At 39.8% G+C, this 8,119-nt stretch overlaps 1 protein-coding gene across 1 annotated transcript in view; it reads right to left on the bottom strand.

Annotated features, from left to right (window-relative positions):
- Window positions 1–8,119, bottom strand: part of T265_12537 (hypothetical protein) — a gene marked incomplete at both ends in the record, with an annotated part of 48,720 nt that overhangs the window by 1,573 nt on the left and 39,028 nt on the right. The gene's annotated exons all lie outside the window — the stretch shown is intronic.

The raw sequence follows: 8,119 nt of genomic DNA, 5'->3' as shown, positions 1-8,119 counted from the left end.
CTGTTCGCCGCAAGTCAATTGCCAATCTCGGCGAACAGATCAACAGCCACCTGATCAACAACCAATTACTTATTACTGCTTAACCTATGACGCAACGGTAACTTTGCTTTAGGGGAAATCTTAGCACAGATAAATGTGAAAAATCAGGGGAAAAACCGATTCCCAGATCCATTTGAAAAATTGATGGAATATCTGAGTAGTATACAGCATAATCTGCTTCAGCATATGTAGTTCCCAGTAAATGGCAGTCGTAGAAGCGATTTCTAAATCACACCATTTTGCTGTGGTTCACTGCTTGTCCTGTTGCATACTGTCTGAGTGTTTGAAGCTATCTACCTGAAACAAGTATTCTGCTCGCAAGATATAAGGGAAGCAATTTTCGGATTGATACATTGTTCCACAACCTGATGATTTCAATAAACTAAGAAAATGTCTGGCATATTTCGGGCATATTACCACTGTCTTAGCATACTACTGTACTACACCACATGCTAATCTGATGCTATACGGTATTTATTTATATCTAATAATAAACAGATCTAGATAATAATAATTCAGATAGTTAATTCAGATGGTTAACCAAGTCCTTATCAATGAAAAGAAATGATTCTAAGGGTTGGTTAACTTAACGAGCGTGACCGGCGATTTGTACCTGTCCCAAATTTAGCAATCCATAAACCTGGGTTTTGCTTGAAGAAGACATTGTAACTAAAATAACCATCAATCAAACCGTAAAAATTGGGCAGGTAATAGAAGCCTACAATGAAAGTAAACTTCATATTACTACTAAATCTTTCAATAAAATCTCAGGTGTATACTTGTCTGATATTGATTTTTTTTGAAGCAGTCAAAGCTGCAGTTGCTTTGGTGTACGCATCTCCCAAAGGATTTTAGGGTTATTTTGTCAACTAAAGGTTAGAAATCCTGAGTTTATCTACTGATAATGCGTTGGTTACTTGCACGCAACCCAAGATTTCGAATTGGGTCAACCAGATATTTATGAAGAGCTTTTCGAGAGAGATTTTCAGCCTATGTTGGGGCGAATTCTACCTCACTTTGTGCCCAACGAACCGTATCAAGCGTCTCAATTATTAAAGTCCCAAATTGCTTTATGGGCAATTTACAACGCTAACATTAAGTTAGTTGTATCCTTAGCTTCTTGGGCTTCGTTGAAAGGTGACCGATTCAATGAATACACACATATTCACACCAAGCTGGTTCTATCGACAGACAGCTGCATTATAACTGAATCTCTTGTTTATCATATTGTCCTCAACTAAATGCGCCGCATGAAGGCTGCCTCCTATTTTAGTTGGTATACTCTTTTAGAAATCGAAGGGGGGCTTATCAGTCCGTGGGTTTTTCGGAAATTCCTCATTAGTTGCATGAGCAGTTTCCTTGAAGAAAACGTTCAAACCGCGTATTTTGGTGTTAATCTGCTGATACGTTTTGTGACAAGAGTGATCGTCACTGTCCCTGACCGGAAGAAGTATGACCGTACCTGTACTAATTTTTTCCTTGTGGTAGGCTTGCCAATAATATAACAAATGCGGCCAGAGTGGACGGATGTCCATTATTTTTGAAAATAAGAATGATGTAAGCATTTTGATATTCTGAATGACCACATCTAAAGACAATAACACCAAGGACCTTTGGATCAGCGTGCTTGGAAAATTTCCCGGTCGAAGTTCCAGAGTACCTGATCAGAGACCTTATCTAGACTGGGCAGTTGGCAAGACGCTCTGATGCCGTTAAATAAGAAATGTTCAGAACCTTCAAAGATGCAAAACATGTTTGCTTTGCTGACGCTCCAGATTTTGCAAACCTCGCTGTTTAAAGTTCTTTCCGAAACACACTTTCCCTCTGCAATTCCATTAAAACGAACAGTGGCAACGAGGCACGAAATATTAGACCCAAGTTTGTTTCTGAACAAAAACGGTCAATGAAGACATCCAGCATTACATTGCTGAGACCTACATAGACCTATATAGCTGAGATTTGACCTATGTACGACGGTAACTGAAGCATTCAAAACAACATCCTACATATTTTCTGTATGTATGGCAAAAAGCTAGACAGGGTTTAAACTTTTAATTTTGTCAACAGTTATCAAGAGGAAAAAGTGAATTTGCCATCTTTTTTCTAGAGGGTTGCTCACAAGTGAATTTAAGTTCCGTACAACGTGAAAAATAGTTCCTTGCGGAGACATAAAATTCCCCGGAGGCGGGACACTAGAACAGCCTCTTTTTACATAGTCGGACCAGAGTCAAATCTTTTGTATCTCAAACCAACAACACAAATAGCACTGTTTTTTACGGATCATGTTGCATTTTGCCAATGATAACCTAGCGGTGTATCTGGTTTGTCAAACTGAAATTTGAAAAGGGAGAAATTTGAGGGGGCAGCTATCCTTGGTGAGGAGTCACTAAAGGATAAAAATCATTCAAGCTAACGGATGGCGGTTTACCTCCGCCGAACGGACACCAGGCTGGCTAACTTGTTCCCAACTCATTGGCACGTAAAAGGATGTGCGCTGCTGAAGATCGTCTTTGAGCTTGTATTCGTAAAGGTGAACGTAGGCACAGGAAACGAAGAGTGGAACATGAAATTTTCTTTTGCGTACTCATGTAGATGATGGATTTCAGAATTTTGGCAGAGACGTCAAACGGTTACAAGACAGACTGTGGTTCGAGCTCATAACTCAAATTCACTTGAACCTCACGATCAAATGTACCTTTTTCAAAATTACGCTTCCTTAAATTTCTGATGCGAAGTTTCCAATTTGGACTCTGCACGGTAGACAATCAATCATATGGGCGACTTCAAAGTTTACCATAATCTCGGCTTCTGTGATGAATGGGGGACATTTTGCAGCTAAGTCTTAGAGACGAAGCCTCTTGTTTACCTTAAGCATAAACAGACGCAACCACCAAAACAGTCTATTGTTTTATATCCAGGTTCAAAGAGATTATGGGTAGTCGAATTCCACTGCCATCGAGGCTGATTTCCATCGCCAGTCCATATTGGGAGCCAATATTTTTTTAACGAATTGTTAAACGTATTTTGGGTGATGTGTAAAAAATATCCATGTACCCACAGGACGTCTTTTGAAGATGCTACCAAATGACAATTTATTTGGCTTTTACCAAGAGTTTAAAATGTAGACCTAAAGACTACTAGGTAACTGAAAACATTTTGACCTCAGCTTGCACGTAAAAGTGGGTGAGTCAGTAAGTACGAGCAAGAAAAACCGAATATATATTCAATGATTCGACACGAACTTGAACATATATAGTCATCATACAGCCGAATATCTCTGGCAAACATCAAGTCAAACTCTTCCCTCAGGTTGATGTGATATCTAATTGAATAACCAATCGGATAAAGTTGCCCAGCGTTGGGCACACACAAAGTTTCTGTGTCTGGCCCTGCGGCATGCCCAAGCAAGACTACACTCTGGAAAGCTATTCGAACCGTAAGGAACGCGCGAACTTGCATCAATTACACATCCAGCGTAAAGCTCATAAGACTCATTTGTTATAATGCAGCAGCGGCGAATTACATGTTACGTTTACATATCCTTGTCAGGTTCACATTCCATCAGGCATACAAGGAGCGTAACAATATAAAGCTCGGATATTCTAACTAGCCGCTTCAAGTTAAGTCCTACTTTTTGACGACTTTAGAGTCAACCAACATAGCATTTTATGGTTTTGTGATGAAAACCCAGTACGTTTTTGGTGTTAAAACAGTCTGGAACTTTGAAAAAATGTATAATCAGCTCAAGTCCTGAGGGATTATGAACTTTTACAGGTGAAGTAAATTTAGCCAGACCTTCGCGCGATTTTTGATAGCTAACAGGCTTTTAAAAACGCAAATTCGGCACTTGCGCGTTCGCCATTACAGACATACAGACCTAAACATCACTATCTTCATCCGGCAGTACTTTTGGGGCACCAATTCCGAAGGAAGCAGGCGGCGTTGCGATATCTATCTAGAAAGAGTCGCCATCTGACCCAAATGAATTTATTACGGAAACCATTTAACTAAACGTCCTGATGACGACCACGGTTGACAAACGCTTCGTTCATTTCCATCTGCAACAAACCTGTTGAATGTTGTATTGGTCGTTTGAGACCCAGTATAATACTGATCTGGCAAAATTTTTCAATAGTAGAGTTTCATGACCTTAACAATTTACTCGCAGTGATAATTTAGGTAAAAATTACTCCAGTACACCTTAACAGCTGCTTGTGAGTGAACACAAGGACAGATCATTCACTAATCAGTAAAGTTATTCACTAGGATAATTTGCTTTTGCTCCAATACTTCCAAAAATTTACTTGCTTAGGTTCAAAGAAGATTTTAGAACCCTTTGAGTTTGCACTACTGATTATCAACTAAGCACGATCCGATTTAAAAATTGATGTATTTATGGCATTCAGTTTGAAAGGTCTTATCAGTAAGTTCGAATAGTCATTTTCAAGTAAATCAAGGAGGTACACACAGCTTGTTTATGATAGTAGAAATTCATGGTATTCCCTCACTATTCATCTAATGTTACGCCCACCACATTGCCACTTTTGGTGGACGTCGCACACACAGAAGTTCTCAGCCGTTCTTCAGATTTGACTGCCCGTTTTTATTGACAGGCGGATGGTAAACCATTAGAATCTGCCTCCAGAGGTCCGCAGAAAGAAGAGTAAAATTTTAAGGAGTAAAGTCACCCACCATGATATCTGTGGTTCGATTCCACCCTTGAATTTTGATTCACTTTGTTCGATATTTTAGATATTGGTTTGGTCGCTACATTTTCTTTAGTTTGCATCGCAAGTACCTCTTAAAAGCCTGCGGAAACTGAAAGAATAAGTCCTCTTGTTTCACAAATTCCAGGATGATCGCCTGTGGTTTGGCACAGAAAGTGAGGGTAATGTTTTCATAGCTCCCCCGTTGGAATTGAAGACAAAGAAAATTTTGTATTAGCTTTTGATGGGTATTTGATTAGAAAAACGTTTTTGAAGACAAATGGAGAGACGTTTCCTCATGGTAGTTGTCGAAAGAGAGTTTGGTTGAAAAAATACTCTTGAATAAACAGGAAGATTTTGTTCGGATTCGAACCGAAGTAGACAGAAAAGTGTGCCTCAGTCCAAAAAGAAGGGTGTCACCATTCCAGAACCAAAGCTTGAAAAATTATTTTGTTCATGAACATTACGAATAGTGTGAGATTTAAAAATCCCGCCAATATTAGTTGCAACCAAGCGAAGAACGGCCTCTTCGCCCTAGCTGTGTGTACTCGGACGTTCCTTTTTGAGACCTACGAAATCTCATTTTTAAGTTCTGACAACATGGATGCAGTTTGACGCTTAGATAATGTTCAGACTCTTGCACTTTGTAGTAGCTCTACGAAGAACTCACTCACAGCAACGAGGAATCTCAACCAACTACCAAGCGGAGAGGGTATTACCAAACAACATGTGAATATTAAACGTATGGGTGTAACGTGGGGAAAGTGCATGGTAGACCGAACGTCCAATAAACGGGCGGTCTTTCAATCCAATATCTAGTTGAATTTTTTTGTCTACGTTAATTTTTTTAGAATATTTTTCTCGTTTCATAAGATAGGTCAGACGAGCTTTCATCAGTCATTTTGAATTCAGACAGCTTGTTCAATTCCTCGATTTCAGTGGATTTCCTGCAACTCCCCATGTCCGCTTAATCTAAACATCAGTATTATGTTGTCACCAACTTTCTGACCATTGTTTCTTTACGATTCGGGGATTTATTCTGAAGATTCTACTGGCTATAATAAACTAACGAGCTACCTCACACCACCTAGCTAGGGAAATAGGACTACATACGTTGCGGAACGCAAGAGATTCCGTCAATCCCACGAGTCGCCACGATGTCACAGAACACGAGGGAATCTTTAAGTTGCTCAAAAAAACTGTAGGTTATAATTGCGCGTTTGATAAAACAGTCATCTAATCACCGTTAGGGCAGAGTGGCTTTACAATACAAGTCTTTTTGATGGGCAAATTGAGCCACATCATTCTGGTCAATATGACGTCAATGATTCCTGGGCTAGCTGAACTAGCCACCAATTTCCTAGGAACTGCTAGAATGAGTTGAACAAGTTATCTAAGTAACTATGTCAATTCTAAGGACCTTTAGAATGAGCTATTGCTAGTTTGTGTAACCAAACACAAAAGTTTACCACAGAAAGCAATGAAAGGAGAGATGTTAAAAGCTTCCCAGCACTAGGTACTGAATAATTTCGTGCCATCTATTTCAAATGTGGCACCTTGCATCATCCATATAACTTTACATATATTTTCTTCGTTCGGGCCAAAATGAAGATGTTGCCTTTTAAGGGTCTACCAAATTCCACTGATCGTTATAAGGAGTACAATTGGATAGCACAATAAAATACCAGGCTTTCGGATTGAAGGTTAGAATGGCTGACATCCGTTACTAGATCCATAACAAATCCCATCAATAAAGGTGAAGTCCAAAGTAAGGATACTGTAAAATAATCAAGCAACTGGGATCTAGAAAATACATATTTTTTTGCTCACACCTGGTTAGGGTCGCGGCATGTTATTCAGAAATAGAAAAACACCCTCGACAATCAAAACAGACGCGCACGGATTCACAGGATCCTCTGGTAAGAGGAAACTGCAAATATACTTTTGAATGCGTGTGTCCCGGAGGCGCAATACAAGCAGGTGAGAACATCCACTACAGTTACAACCAAATGAAAGGATTACAGGGATCCTATCAGGTCGATGTCCCACAATGTTTCACCTTGGGGCTTGGGAACTCGCTTTGCCATAAAAATACACTTTGGTTCTTGAAAATGTTAGGTTTATTGTAAAAGCTTCTTACGCCACACGATAGAGGTGGTCAGTACTGAAGAAGGAAGCGGTGAATAGGGATTCGTCTATATAGAATACTGAGCAATTTTGTGTTTTCTGTTTTCCTACAGCAGTAGCTTGCAGGAAATAGTTTGTTACCATTTGTAAATGTTTTGAGATATCGTTCTGGTGATCACGAGCAAACATAATTACACTTAGAACAACCACATTCATACAGTGCACATCACACCATAAAGGCTCGTTCGGAGTCTTCAATTCCAAAAGCTTGAATGGTACACCAAATGAAACACATCATCACAACCCTGCTTACATTGAAGAGTATTTGCAGTTTTACGTCTCCATCCCAGTAGTGTATATAAGCGGCCCGATTAAGGTATTGTTTGATGGGACTAGGGGATATGTACTGAAGGTACTATTAAAAAAAGATGTTTAAACCAAATTTCAGATACAAGTAGACATCATGGACGGTCCACCCACATTCATAGTAAGGAACAGCCCGGAAAGACGACACTCTCAAAGACAAGGGATAAAGCCATATTTTTGGTAGCCTCATTCTAACGTGATCACTTAACCAGTGACGTACACCAAGACTAGAGCCTTTTAACACAGCGCATTTATCCAATCGCTAAATTGTAACCTCGGCAATATGTTTCAGACAACAGGCACATTGACCTAGACTTATTTATCAGTCGTACTCATCATTCTACCTTCAAGTTCAGCAACAAATATAAGTGTGACCAGATGGCACAAACGCTTTCTTTATCAGTAATCAAACATATGTGTTTGAGACGGGTTACCGAATGGCCATTCTAGCTGTAAGCTGAACTCATTTAAAACTCAAGGAAGGGTCATTGGTCAAACAGTTTCAGCCAATCTTGTTTCCCACATAATTATGTCCTATAATCAAGCTGAACCTATGCCGAAAAACCGAAGAACACTGTACTATTGTTTAACCCTAATTAAGGATAACCAGAATTGCGAATTTGAGGGAGCTCCGGGGAATCTCGAACTCGTAGGCTCTCAGCAAATAGTAGGAACACACAACCGTTCGGTTACGAGCGGCTGATCAGCTGCTTGATTAGCTCGAATTTGAAGAGGATATAAGGCCACTATTCTATAGAGGAGAATGTCGGTAGCTCAGAAAGCGTAGATGGTCGTTGGCTTGTTCGCTGAGCTGGGCAATTTGGTTGCAAACGTTTCATCACCAATCGAGGTGACATCATCAGTGCGTAGTTGTGCGTAGC

The sequence above is a fragment of the Opisthorchis viverrini genome, assembly GCF_000715545.1.
Source record: "Opisthorchis viverrini unplaced genomic scaffold opera_v5_4, whole genome shotgun sequence".
Lineage (NCBI taxonomy): Eukaryota > Metazoa > Platyhelminthes > Trematoda > Opisthorchiida > Opisthorchiidae > Opisthorchis > Opisthorchis viverrini.
This window is presented reverse-complemented; position numbering and strand designations above follow the sequence as displayed.